The 14,323-nt window shown below is 33.4% G+C and overlaps 1 pseudogene; it reads right to left on the bottom strand.

Moving 5' to 3' along the window:
• Nucleotides 1–10,375: 10,375 nt before the first annotated feature.
• On the bottom strand, nt 10,376–12,423 carry LOC108471927 (L-type lectin-domain containing receptor kinase IX.1-like; annotated as a pseudogene).
• Nucleotides 12,424–14,323: the final 1,900 nt, after the last annotated feature.

Below are 14,323 nucleotides of genomic sequence, written 5' to 3'. Positions count from 1 at the left end.
AGTTTAGTATTTATTTGCAACAAGGTAAGTGAGTGCTATGATATTAGTTACAAGCATGTGTAACATAAATGAAAAGTATATGTGTGAATATATCAAGTATTTTTGGCCTTATGAATAAGAAGTATGATCCTCTTTGGTATGATTTTATTTTCGCTATATATATATAATGATTTTTCATATTCGGTTATTTAGTTAAATGTGTGTATATAAAACTTTACTTTGATTTAAAAGCTTATGTAAACAAAGGTATGTGTATTAGGTTTTATAATGATAATTTGGCTTTTGAAAATTTAACAGTGATTTGATGACTTAACCTTGTGAATATTCGGCCAAGGTAATAGATATATGTGTTTATGTATATTATTATTGAAATTGAAAGTTGAGAATAGGCTTGATAATGATATTGTAGTTTGTTTGTTTGCTTATGACTTACTAAGCTTAATTCGCTTATTGTGTGTATATTTGTCTCTGTTTTATAGATTTTGGAGTCAAGCTACAAGCTCGGGGACTGTTAGCCAAGTTCATCACACTATCTACTGTTTTGGTACCTTATTAGCTAAACTTAAATTATGGCATGTATAAGCTGGAACATAGTTCTGAAGTGTTGATTTTGGTTATGTATTAAAAGCCATGCGAAAATGGCTTTCTATTTATGTTTAAATTTGATTTTATGTGTGCTTAGTTATAGTGTTTTATGATCTTGGTTTTGATATATACGATTATGCTTGATTATGGTTTAATTTGTGGTAGGTATTTTATGTAACGAAAATGGCTTAATTTTTAGGTTTGAATTCGGTTTGGGTTATTACAGGGTGGTAAGATTCATGATTTGTTTATATGTATATTTGTGGTCAAAGTCTTATTTTTGTGAAGTATAAATTGAATTATGAGTTAGTTGAAAATTATAAGATAAAGGTATAAAGATGGTTATGACTATCTTGCGATTTGGCATATGTTTATATAATTATTTATGCTTATAATAATTTGACTCAATTTGTTTCACACGTGATATGCAAGATTTATGCTTTGAGTATGTTTATGTATGATCTGTGTCTTGTAATAAATAATATAATCTCCTTTAGTTGATAAGTATATTCGGTCAAATTTAGTAGATTATGTTGCATGCTTAAATTTAGATATCATGATTATGCTAAAGAAGTTGGGTCTCGAACGTCAATAAGTAAACCCAATTCTAAGTTGCCTGAATGGTAATCATTTGGTTATTGTGTATGTGCTCTTAGACATATCGGTTGGCATAGGTAATAAGAGTTCCTTTAGGTGGTGTGTATTTATAAAATGGTTAAATTACTAGGGCCAAATGTACATGATTTAATGACCTAAAATAATTATGTATAGTCTTTAATGGTTAATATTTTAAATGAAGTATATGGTAATGTATGGTTAGTGCCGAATGAATGTATCAATTTGAATATAAGTGCAAAATATGCAAATTCAAAATTGATCTAAACTTAAGTTGTAGATGTTAGTTATTTTATTTATATGTATTATGGCTTATTAAAATATATGAATATACATGTGATATTTGGTGGTGTTTGCATAATTTCATAAGTGATTAAATAGTATGTTTGTCCTTGTTGTTGATGATTATTGCTGTAAATATATATACATATATAAATACACATTATATGCTGTAAGTATTAGTTTGGAATTGATAAGGTATTTGTTTACAATGTGCAAAATAATTTATGTACGGAAATGTAAGTTCACTGTATTATTTTTATATATAATGGGTTTGACTTGGGTAAGCTTTATTAATATTTGTATTTGTGCATTTGATCGGTAATACCATATAACCCTATTCCGGCGACGGATATGGATTAAGGGTGTTACAACTTCAAAGGAAAGTGGATGCCAAACTGGGAAGGACCTTATATGGTAAAGAAGGCCTTTTCTGGAGGAGCATTGATATTAACTGAAATGGATGGCAAGGCTTTGCCTAATCTAGTGAATTCAGATTCGGTCAAGAAATACTTTACCTAAAAAAAAAGAGAGAATAAGAAGAAGAAAGAGAGGCCAAAGCGAAAACCCGCAAAGGGCACCTTGAGACCAAAGGGATTTGAGTTGAAAACCTCGAAAGAGGCAGCTCAAATTTGGATTGAAGATTGAACATGTGATGGTCGGATTTCCTCAGAAAGAAGAACGATACATTTTGGAGCATCGACAAAGTACTCTAGATCTTCTAAACACATGTTGAGCTCAAAATGGTCCTCAAGAAGTTTGTACAGAGAAGCTCATGCTGTGATATCTGGGGCACCAACTTTCATCTTACCTACTTTGTATTTTAGCAAAATTTGATATTTTGATTAATCTCATTTATTTCGAGCTTTACTTCCAATAAATTTCAATCTTGTCCATTGTTACAATATTTCTCAAACATTTTGTTGAAATAACGATTAATGGACTCATAATATTCACATAAAAGGAGTTTTGCATATTGCTCTGAGAAGCTTCTAAATAGTACATGGACCTAAAACAGGACCACTAGTTAGAACTAACCAAACCTAAGAATTGGAAACATTTGAGAAAGAATAGTCTAAATTGTGACTATTTCTTCAGATTTTCTGCCAAAGATACCAGCTGAACAAGAATGTATGGTAACACATCGGTGACAGAACCTCAATGAGCAACAAGCAATGGAAACCTAAGCACTACAAAGATATCATTCTCGAAAAATGACATTCTGCTTTCATGTAAATATCATTCATACACGTCTAGTTAGGAGCATTTGATTCATTTTGATCATGACATCCTAATCACTTGGCATAAGTAGGCCCATGAAATGGATTCTACTGGTCATGTTCCCCAGAAAATGGTAGACAGATCAGACGAATCACAAATCCCATACCCTTGAAGTTGCAGTGGGACGGATTGAAGTTGTTCTGGCGAATCTTATCTCCCTGAAGTTGCAGTGGAGCAGATTAAAGCCACAAACCTTATCTCCCTAAAGTTGTAGTGGAGTAGGTAGAAGCTAGCAAATCTTATTTCCCTAAGGTTACAGTGGAACAGATTAAAGTTGTCAAAGTACAAACCTTATCTCCCTAAAGTTGCAGTGGAGTAGATCGAAGTTAGGCTACCAATCTTATCTTCCTGAAGTTGTAGTGGATCAAATTAAAGCCACTAATCCTATCTCCCTGAAGTTGCAGTGGAGCGGATTAAAGCGACAAATCCTATACCTCTGAAGTTGCAGTAGGTCAGATTAAATCTACCATAACTACAAACCTTATCTCCTTGAAGTTGCGATAGGAGCAGGTTGAAGTTATAGATCTTATCTCCCTGAAGTTGCAATGAAGTAGATCAAAGATAGCAAATCTTATCTCCCTGAAGTTGTAGTAGAGCAGATTAAAACTATAAATCCTATTTCCTTGAAGTTGCAGTGGAGCAGATTGAAGTTACAAGTCTTATCTCCCTGAAGTTGCAATGGAGCAGATTAAAGCGACAAGTTGCAAATCTTATCTCCCTGAAGTTGTAGTGGAGCGGATTAAAACAATAAATCTTATACCTTTGAAGTTACAAGTAGGTAGGATTAAATTTACCATAGCAAGAGGAGCAGACTGAAGCCACAAATTTCATATCCCTAAAGTTGCAGCGGATTAAATTGAAACTACAAGTCTTATCTCTCTGAAATGGCAGTTGAGTGGATCAAAGCAACAAGATGCAGTGGACTGAAACGAGGCTACCTGAAGAAGAGGAGCACCAAAAAAATCGAGACTCGGCAAGACCGGGAAAAATTGGTCTTTTTTAAAAGTCTTTGCTTCATTTCTGTTACATGATAATGAACAAAGAGGGGTAGCTGTACAAGCCCAATTTAGCCCGAGGCCCATAGGCAGAACCTAAACCCAAACAACCCAAACTAAAACCAATCCCAAACCAGACCCAAACTAAGCAAATCAGCCTAATATTAAACCTACTACAGACCCAATAAAAGCCAACCAAACCCGAAGCCCAACAATGCAGCCCAATATCAGAAAAAAATAAAAATAACTAAACCATAGGTGTGCCACACTAGGGTCTTCTAATCAGCCGCCACTGGACACTGCCCTCTGCTACTGTAGCACCGTTAGCACCGCCCGTTTACCTGCAAAAAAGGTAGAATAATCATTTTAGTTAAAGCAAGTTGTAAATGGCTATAAAGCCATATGAACCCAATGTATTTTGATTTTCTATTTGGACATTTTTTGAATACAACAAAAAAGATTCACATATACAAACAATAAGAAAACCACAAGTAGTTGAAGAAGGAAAAAAAACAAAGTTCAAAGCGTGCTAAGGTATTTTTTTATTTTTATTTTTCTCTTTATTTTACTTTCTTATGCTGCGTTCGGGAAGGATGAATCGTTCCCGAAAAGGAATCTATTGATTCTCTCCCAATTGGTTGGACCGTAGGTGCGATGATTTACTTTACGGGCGAGGTCTCTTGTTCAAGTCCAGGATGGCCCAGCTGCACCATGTAATACCCCATACCCGTACCTGAGACCGGGATAGGATACGAGACATTATCGAGATTTTCAGAATAATTTCAATTAATTTATATTATTTAGTATTCATTTTCATGTTTCATGTAACAATCTTTTCATATATTCAAAAAAAATATCATATAAAGTACGATACAATACTTAAATTTTCATATTTACATGCTCATGCAGGATATACGAACCTACCTGACTAAATTGCAGAAATACCAAGATTTAGGGGCATATTGGTGATTTACCATATTCCCAAATTTCACCCAATCTTAATTTGATAATTTCATTCAATTTATTAATTTAGATAATAAAACAATTCATTCCTTTCAATTTAGTCATTTTCGATATTTTTACAAAATTACCCATAAAGTTTTACTTTTATTCAATTTAGTCCTTGAGCCAAAAACATACAAATTAGCCATGCTAGCTGAATATTCATACATATTTTTCCTCCTCATCCTCTCCATTCCACATCCTTAGTATAAACAACACACTTGTAGGTAACATTATCCATAATTTTCACTATCTACTTATGTGAATATTCAAGCTGTCCATCTGTGTCATAGTCACTAAATTATTTTTATCTTGAGCTACAGAACTCCAAATTAAGATCCTATAATTTTCCCTGAAACTAGACTCATATACCTTCTTACCATAAAAATTTCATAATTTTTGGTTGGGCCAATTAATACAGTTTATTCATTAAAGTCTCTCCTGTTCTGCTGTCTGACAGTTCCGCCCTTCTTCACTAAAAATTAATTATATTCTTGTACAGGATTTGAATGATGTCCTCGTTTGTTTCTCTTGAAAATAGACTCATTCAGGATTCTAAATATATAAATTTAATCCCATAATTAATTTTATCCAATTTTTGATGATTTTCCAAAGTCAGAACAGGGGAACTCGAAATCATTCTGACCTTGTCTCACAAAAGTTATTGTATCTCATGATTTACAATTCCATTGCTTACATAATTTCTTTTATAAGAAACTAGACTCAATAAGCTTTAATGTAATATTTTATTCATCTTCTAATTCAATTTTTATAATTTTTGGTGATTTTTAAAAGTTAGACTACTGCTGCTGTATAAAACAGTTTTAGTGCAAAATGTTGATTTCTATTTTGCCCCAAATTTCACAATTCATACAATTCAGTCCTTGCTCAATTAACCCCTCAATTAAGATAATTTTCTCAATTAATACTTTTTCTAGACATTATAAGTTATTTCATAACTATTGAAATTCAGAATTTCCATATGAAACTCTAACTTCAAACTCTTTTACAATTAGGTCCCAAACATTCACTTTCTATTCAATTCTTTCAATAAAATCAGCATATAAATAATTTAAAGCTCTAATTCCATGCCAAATCATCATATACTTCAAGCACATATTCATAGCAACTTTCAATTTCTTTCATAGAATCAAAAACTAATGAATTCAACAAGTGGACCTAGTTGTAAAAGTCACAAAAACATAAAAATTTCAAGGAGAAAGCAAGAATTAAATTACATGAAGCTAGAGTATGAAAACCAGCTTGAACCCTCCTCCATGGCTGTTTTTCAGCTGATGAATATGAAGAGAAATGAAGAGAATTCTAGATATTCCAATTTAGTCCCATTTTTATTTAGCCAATTTTGGCAATTTTCCAATTTTGCCCTTATTTCATCCATTTCCTGATTTTTCTCAGCTATTGCCGCCCAAAATATCTCCTTTAGGACTATTTTCACTTTAGGTCCTTCCTCATTTGAAAATTGAGCTATTTAATCCTTCTAGCAACTTTTACACCCTTTTCAATTTAGTCCTTTTATTTAATTAACCACCCAAACGTCAAAATTTTCGACTAAATTTTAATACTACCTCACCAACACTCCATAAATATTTCTAAAAATATTTATGGCTCGATTTATGAAGTCGAGGTCTCGATATCTCATTCTCGACCCAATTTACCTAATTAATTCTTTTAAATCACCAAATTCACTAATTCAAAAATGCTTTTATATTCGCATTTGACTCATAGGTATTAATTTATTAAATTTTTAACTCACCCGTCGGAATTGGTGATCTCAAATCTCTATTCTCGATACCACTGAAAATTAGGCTGTTACACACCAAGGAAAAGAATAGAAGAAGCATCTGACTCCTTCATGCATACTCCACTTGGCTCGGGGGATATAGCTTAGTTGGTAGAGCTCCGCTTTTGCAATTGGGTCGTTGCGATTATGGGTTGGGTGTCTAATTGTCCAGGCGATAATGATAGTGTACATACATATTTCTTTATTTTTCTTTTTTTCTCAAAACTATTTATATATATATAAAAGAGTTTAAAGAAAGTCTCTGAGAATAATTCACTGGCGCCAATGACGGCGTGCGACAATGACTAACCAAGCTCTAGCCAAACAAGGGGCTTTTCAGGGAAAGTAAAGGGGGGGAGGGGAAGTTTTTTTTAAAGCAGGCTGAAAATGATTTTTTTTTCTAAATTTTTGCCTTAAATAGGCATCCAAAACTACGCCGTTTTGGGCAGGCCTGTCAGGCACCAAAAAGGACGTCGTTTTGCCCTTACACTACCCGATCCGATCCGCTCCAGGCTAGGATCAGCGCGTGTTTAGTCGGAACGGCTAATTGTACCTTTAGCCCTCCCACTTTTTAATGTTTTTGCAATTAAGTCTGTTTTATTTTTAATTCTTGCCCTATAATTTACTTCGATTTACAAATTGGTCCACCTTTACGCTGCGCGTTTTGGTGGGTGGGGATTATTTCCCATTTTGGTCCTTCCTTGTTATTCGCGCGTTCAGATTGGTCCTTTTCCTTTTATTTATTTCTGATTTGCCCCAAATTTTGTTTTAAAGTTCAAATTAGTCCTTTTTGTTATTTTTGTCATTTTAGTATTAAATTAATTAATTTAGCATTATTATTACTATTAGTATTATATTTCTTCCGTTGTATTTATTTACCTATTATTATTTTTAAATACACTTATTCTATTTTATTCATTTTATTATTTATTTATATCCTTTTATATAATTTCAAACTTTAGGCATTCTATTATTTGTATTATTTATATTAATATTATTATCATTATTATTATTTTAAAATATTTTACATATTAGTTTATTTATTTATTGGTTTACTATTAGGTCTTATTGTTTTTTATATTTTATATTTTTATTATTTTATTTAGTTTTTACCTATTATTTTTCTTTATATTTATATAGCTTATTTCTTTATTTTTTTTTCGTCCTTATTATTGTCATTCACATTTCGCATTTATTATTATTCATTATGCACGTTAGTACCGTGATTTATTTCTCACATTTTACTACAAAATTGTGCTACATTTTACCCGACACATTAAAAATATTGTTTTAAACAAGCAATATTTCGTATTTTGGAATTCGAAAAGTCGTTCCCTAACTTACGGGGTTTTGATTTTCTCAATGAATCCAAATAAATAAACGTTTTTAAAGCACGAATTTTAAATATTCTCGGGAATTAAGAAAAGATCGTGTTGTAACTTACAGAATATAGTTTTTTTCTAAAACCGAGATAATCAAATTTCTTTTAAAATAAATAATATTAGGTGTTTATTCTCATTTCGGGGATTTAAGATGTTGTGGCCTTACTTACGAGACATAATTCTTTTTTTCGATTAACGTGGAATACACTGTTTTCTCAAAAAAAATTTAATTAAATAATATTTTAACAAAGGATCGTATTTTTAATCTTTTCAAAATCTCAATTCTCGACACTAAGACATTAATTAGTCAACTAGGTACCAATTTTGGGCGTTACGAGGGTGCTAATCCTTCCTCGTACGTAACCGACTCCCAGACCCGTTTTTCTGAATTTCGTAGACCAAAATCATCGTTTTAATAAATCAAACTTTTTATTAAAATGATCAAATTGCGAGGTGATCCGATTACACCTCATAAAAATTGATTGGTGGCGACTCCCATTTTTTATTTTCGTTTTCAAAATAAAAAGTCGACCCATTTTTCAAAAAAAATGGTTTCGACAAACCTGACTGCATTTTGGATTGAATGGACTGGGACTTGGAGAGATACAAGCACTATTTAATAAACAAGTTTATTAATGAACTTCCTATATAGCTTTCGTTCTCACATAAAGTTCTTGTCACGATAATTCAAATGTGGGAGAAGGTTTTTTACTAATGAATCGATATTCAAAATCATTTCATTCTAGATCCCTTTCTCAATCAAAGCATTGGATTTCTAAATTCTTATAGGGACCACTTAGAATTCCTTCCAGGGCCTGTTGAATTATTTTTATAGATTCTTTCATTTCACTTATTCGAACTAAATAATTAGCTAATAAATCTCTTTTTTTCCACTGGATTTCCCAATCAAATTTGTCGTAACACTCATCACAATCAACTTTCTGAAGATCCCATTTGATTCTAGATGCTCATAGCATTAGGCCGGATAAACCCCCAATTTATTACTTATTCTTCACCAATAACGCCTATCCCTTCAACTCGTTCTAAAAAAAATAGGATTTCGCGTAATAAGTTTTTGGTATTCAATAATTCCTGTTAAAAAATAATCACAAAAATCTAAACATTTATCTATCTAGTCGTAAGGTAAATCGGCCTCCACTTCACCGATACAAAAATAATTATGCATCATTCTCATACTAGTGACAGCTTTGAATAGATCATATACTAATTCTCTTTCTCTGAAAATATAAAAAAAAGGGGGTTTGTGCACCAATATCTATCATAAAAGATCCAGGCCATACTAGATGAGAGAGGGGTTTGTCGATGCTGTTAATCTAAAAAGAAAAAATGGTAGGTTTACAAGAGTGTCTAAGATTTGAACATCAAGCAGGGAATGATAATAGAAACTATGTGACAATATTTGTGCATAATATTCCTAAGAAATCACATTGTGTTGAAATATTTGAAGTTGTTGCAATGTGCCAAGGGAAGTATTCACTCTTCCCTTGTCACACTCTTCTCTTGACACGACAAAACAACAACTTGTCATATTTGAAAGATTGACCCATTAATGAAGATCAATTCACTTAAAGAAATTTATTTAGAAGGTTTAATCGGATCAAGCATATTAAATCTCTTGGATCGAGAAAATTGGATCAAATCGAAATGTTGAAAACTTATTTATCAACCGTCCATTTTACTTCGGTTGTTAATATTATATTGTATTTAGTTATTTCAGTTGTTATTTAAAAAGAAATATTGATGAATACATTAATTTTTTGTAACTATAACTTTACCTTAATAAGCAAGGTAAGTGAAAGCTTAATACAAAGAATAAACTGAACTTATTTGCCATATTTTGATTCAACTAAGGTATATATATGCAAAACAGAAGTTAGAATTGAGTGGATCTAGTTGATTTTGGATCAGATTAATAGATCAATTTAACATGAGTTTAAAATTTTCGATTATTTCAGCTTTAGATTATTTTAAATTTGGATTTTGAGTTTGAGGCATTCAAGTTTAACAGTTAAATTTTCCAAATCAAATCATCTCGGGTCGTTTCAAATTATTTTTTCTAGTAATTTCAAGTTAATTTTTGTTATCATTTCGAGTTTAAGTCAATTCATGTTTGACTTATTTTGGGTTCAAATTTAAATTACACAAGCTGTCTAACTTGGTGATCACTTTTTTCATTTTCCTGCCTTGGAACTCAATATATAAACCAAAATTTAACTGTAACCAGCAAAGACATCCAACGCAAACATTTTAATCTATCTTTATGCCAGAACGAAAACGGTTAAGCTACACTTGGATGGAACTAAATTCTTCTCAGTAACTATACAAGTGGTGTTTATGCATCAACATGAAATGTCAAAACTAAAAAGAAAAGGAAAATGAAATTAGAAGCACATCCAGATGAAGGCAAGTCATGTTTAACGCCCCAAATCCATGCTTGAATATGTAATTGAAGGCTCAGAGGAGGAGACTGATGATAAAGATACTTGATATGTAGGAACAGGCATCTTGACTGGAACGGTGATTCCAAACAAAGAACTTGAATTGCTTGCCTGATTGATGGCCTTGAATTATAGTCGGGGTGAGCACACCACAGTCCAACAATCATCAAAGACTCCACTTCTTTCTCATCAAATTCCTTGCCCAACTTATCGTCAACAGCCAAAATTAGCTCTCCTGTCCCATAAAGACCCCAAATCCACTCAACCAATCCCATGTCAGATTTTCTTCTAGGGTCAACAGATTTCCTTCCAGTTGCAGTTTCTAAAAGGACTACCCCAGAGCTATAAACATCTGACTCCTTACTAGCCCTACCTGTGCTTATGTACTCTGGAGCCAAGTAGCCTATAGTTCCAGCCAATCCAGTTGTTTTAGGACCTTGCTCATGGTCCATGAGTTTGGCCAATCCGAAGTCACCAAGCTTGACATTGAAACTAGAATCAAGCATTACATTGCTTGATTTAATGTCTCGATGCACCACACACTGCTCCCACTCTTCATGAAGATAGAGAAGTGCAGATGTCAATCCAAGCGATATTCTGTACCTCACAGACCATGTCAGTGGACTTCTCCTACCAAAGAGATGGGAATCAAGGCTGCCATTTGGCATGAATTCATAGACAAGCATGAAATAATTTTTATCATGGCACCAACCAATTAGTTGCACCAGATTCCTGTGTCTCAATTGGCTAATCACCTTCACTTCAGTTACATACTCTTTTCTCCCTTGTTTGGACCCACTTGAAATCCTTTTAACAGCAACCTCCACATCCAAATCATTCAGGTAACCCCTATAAACTGCACCAAAGCCTCCCTCACCCAACTTTCTTTGCTCCGAGAAGTTACTGGTAGCTGAGGGAAGATCAGTATAAGAAAACCTTCTTGGTCCAGCTCCTCTTTCAAGATCATCATTCATTGATGTCAAGTTTGTTGTTTCTGGTGTTCTTTTCGCATGCTTCTTCCTCTTCCAAATTATAAAAGCTATAATTTTCCCAGCTATCAGAACACCCACAGGAACTGCTTCTTCCTCTTCCAAATTATAAAAGCTATAATTTTCCCAGCTATCAGAACACCCACAGGAACTACAATACCCAGAACTATTCTACCATTTCTTGCTTTGTTGCCGCTTGTATCCTCTGTCACTGTTAAACTTGAACTGAATTCTCAAGATTGGAGTGTATGCCTCTCTACGTACTGACCTGTAGCAGCTGAAAATCCAACCATGACCCACTCTGGTAAAACCTTCATTAGATCGATTTGATATGAAAGACTAGAATTCTCTCGAGGGTTATTGGTCGTTTGATAGCTCCAAGACACACTTAAGTTCTTAGTAGTAGCGTTGTAGTTAATGACTACATCTACCGTATCTCCACTATGAAAGCTAGCATTCCATCTGGTATAATTTGTTGAAGAAATTGAGTTTTCGTTTATCCCAACATGACTACTAATACCAGTTGGATCCCATTCAGGATTTTCATACGTGTCGAACTCAACGTGAACAATTTGGTTCTGAGATGAATCGCTCGTTGTTGTGTTAAATAATCCCAAAAAGCCACCAGCTGAATTTAGTGGGATTTGAGAGCCAACAGGAGCAAGAAAGAAGACAAGTCCACTGCCATAATCTGAACCTTGAATAGAAATGTTAAAGGAGAAGCGGGTACTGAAGTCGGTAAGCCTTCCTGTGCTTGAGTCCCAAATTGGCACATTCTCAGCATATGTTGCCCTTCCAACTCGGTTTATATAATTGATAAGGTTAAACTCAAATGACTCCAACGGAAGGTTTTGCATCACCTTGATAGAGAATGTTGTTTGCATTTGAATCAAAGCCAGGTAATTGGAAATTTAGTGAATTGGCAAAGGGGAGAGTGAAAGGAAATGGAATCAGAAGCGATGATTGAAGCAAGTTGATGAACCAAATCGCCATGGAAATAGAGAAGCAAGGAGAGATATTGCAGTCAGACAGCATATAAAAGAGAAGTTGAACCAACAGAATCCGCAAATGAAATAAATAAAAAATAGTTAACTTGATGCTGAAGTTTCAATGACCAGCTTTATTTTATGCTGAAGTTTCATGAATCATAAATATATATAGAAAAGTTGAATTTGTGAACCTATTAGAATGGCATATAATAGACCTATTATATAATATATATATATCTATGTTCCAAAGGAAAATTTGAATTTAAGGAAAACTGTGTCTTACAAAATCATATTGACATTTTTTGACTGAGGATTTTATTCGAGATATATCAGCAACAAAATTTTCTAATAATCTTCCTCCATTAAATCAAATAAAAATTTATATGAGATTAACAAAGATACTTTCTGACTCAGGGATGGTATAAGGATATGTTGTGTGAAAAATGGTATAAGGACATTTTCTGACTCAGGGATGTTGTTGATAAACACCGATGAGATCACCATTTTTAGTACACATAATTCAAATTTTTTGATTAATTACGAAAATGACTAAAATTAAAAATAATGTACATAAATAATTTAATTTTTACAGTTGTCAAACATATCAGTGGCACTGGCCCCCTATCATCGGCCAACGTTTGCATTAAAAAAAACAATTTTTAGTGGTGCCACTAGATAAATTGGTGACATTGGACTAAAGTGTAATTATATGAAACATTTCATAACGTTGCCTACATAAGAGTACAGGGGCTTAATAAGCAAAGCTAGACACGGAAGGCCCAAATTAACGTAGAGTTGCCACTAATCAATTAGGGTTAGGTTGGTTAGCCACCTATCGTCTAAAAATCTAGAATTAATACTAAAGAAAAATCCTAAAAGTTTAGACTCGATCCCATTAGCAAGTTTCGGGTTTGGGAGTACGGTTACGTGTAGGGAAGGTTATAGCACCCTACAATGCCTATCCGGGGATAGTCCTACAGGTTCTTAAGAGCTAGATTTTTTTTTATTTAAGCATATTAATGTCTTAATTTACGCTAAAATCTTATGGAAATCTTAAATAAAAACTCTAAAGAAAATGTAACACCCCAATCCCAGCCCGGACGTTATGGCCCGATTCAACGTGTCACATTGAAGTGTTTTAGCGAAAACCGTGTTTTCATTGAAAACCCTTCTTAAAATAAAAGAAAATCTTAATTATCAAAAAAAAAAAAACTCCTTTCAATCACTTGTTCAAAACATATGATTTGATGAAAATAAGTTACTTTAAAATTTTAGTTGTGGAAACGTAGAAAAGACATACTATAGTTTAAGAAACCATGTTCAACTTCTTATAATTACATCACATAAAAATAATAATCCAAATAATAACAAAATGGAAGGCCTTATTACAATCCAGTCCGTAATCACTTAATAATCAGAGACTTATATGCTTTAAAATGAAAAAAACAAGTCCAAATTGTCTTGCTAGCTGGCCACTCAGAGTCCCTCCAAACACCGAACCTCCTACTGAGCATTACCTAAAAATAAAATAAAAGAGGGGGTGAGTTTTCGCAAACTCAATGTGTACAACCCTCAACAAAAAACAAGCATTCAAAAATCATCATACATCAAACATGCAATGCAATCCCATCCCAATAATCCATCCTCTACACACCAGCTCTGTCCCCCTTCACATCATGCGGGGATATAAATATTGACCCACCGAACCGGTACATCAATGGTAGCCCAGTTGCGGAACTACCTTCATTTACATGTTGGGCTTAAAAGCCGTCGGTGGATCCACGATTGCCAAGCAACCCTGCGATCCTCATATACTTCCTCCATTCCATAATTCCCAACCCATATGCAACCTAAGCAGAATATCATATGTATTCAACAGATATACATGTCACATCCATAAAACTTACATTCAACACATAGGCGTATAGGTATTTCGGTAATTTTCC

The sequence above is a fragment of the Gossypium arboreum genome, chromosome 11, assembly GCF_025698485.1.
Source record: "Gossypium arboreum isolate Shixiya-1 chromosome 11, ASM2569848v2, whole genome shotgun sequence".
NCBI classification, from domain to species: domain Eukaryota; kingdom Viridiplantae; phylum Streptophyta; class Magnoliopsida; order Malvales; family Malvaceae; genus Gossypium; species Gossypium arboreum.
The sequence above is the reverse complement of the archived record's forward strand: the minus strand, read 5'-3'. Positions and strand labels throughout refer to the sequence as shown.